The 287-nt window shown below is 36.9% G+C and overlaps 1 protein-coding gene across 1 annotated transcript in view; it reads left to right on the top strand.

Annotated features, from left to right (window-relative positions):
* The window catches only part of LOC107663476 (cyclin-T2-like), a 16,682-nt gene that overhangs the window by 1,874 nt on the left and 14,521 nt on the right, over positions 1-287 (top strand). The window lies entirely within an intron of this gene.

Genomic DNA, 287 nt, shown 5'->3' with positions numbered 1-287 from the left:
CACACACACACACACACACACATATATATATATATATATATATATATATATATAGAGGCCTATATATATAATTATTTTTTATTTCTTGGATCCCTTTCTAGCACAAACACAAGTACATAACGACAACGGCTTGAATCTGCTTGCAAATGACAAGTTTCGCGCACTCCCTTTTGCAGCACATATCTGTGTGAAATATGGTGCAAAAGTGATTTGTGCATCTGTAGAGGCAACGGCGGGCACTGTTCAGAGATCAAGAGAATTTTCAATCAAGAAGAGCTAGTTTGGGC

The sequence above is a fragment of the Sinocyclocheilus anshuiensis genome, unplaced genomic scaffold (assembly GCF_001515605.1).
Source record: "Sinocyclocheilus anshuiensis isolate Anshui unplaced genomic scaffold, SAMN03320099.WGS_v1.1 scaffold77, whole genome shotgun sequence".
Classification (NCBI taxonomy): domain Eukaryota; kingdom Metazoa; phylum Chordata; class Actinopteri; order Cypriniformes; family Cyprinidae; genus Sinocyclocheilus; species Sinocyclocheilus anshuiensis.
The sequence above is the reverse complement of the archived record's forward strand: the minus strand, read 5'-3'. Positions and strand labels throughout refer to the sequence as shown.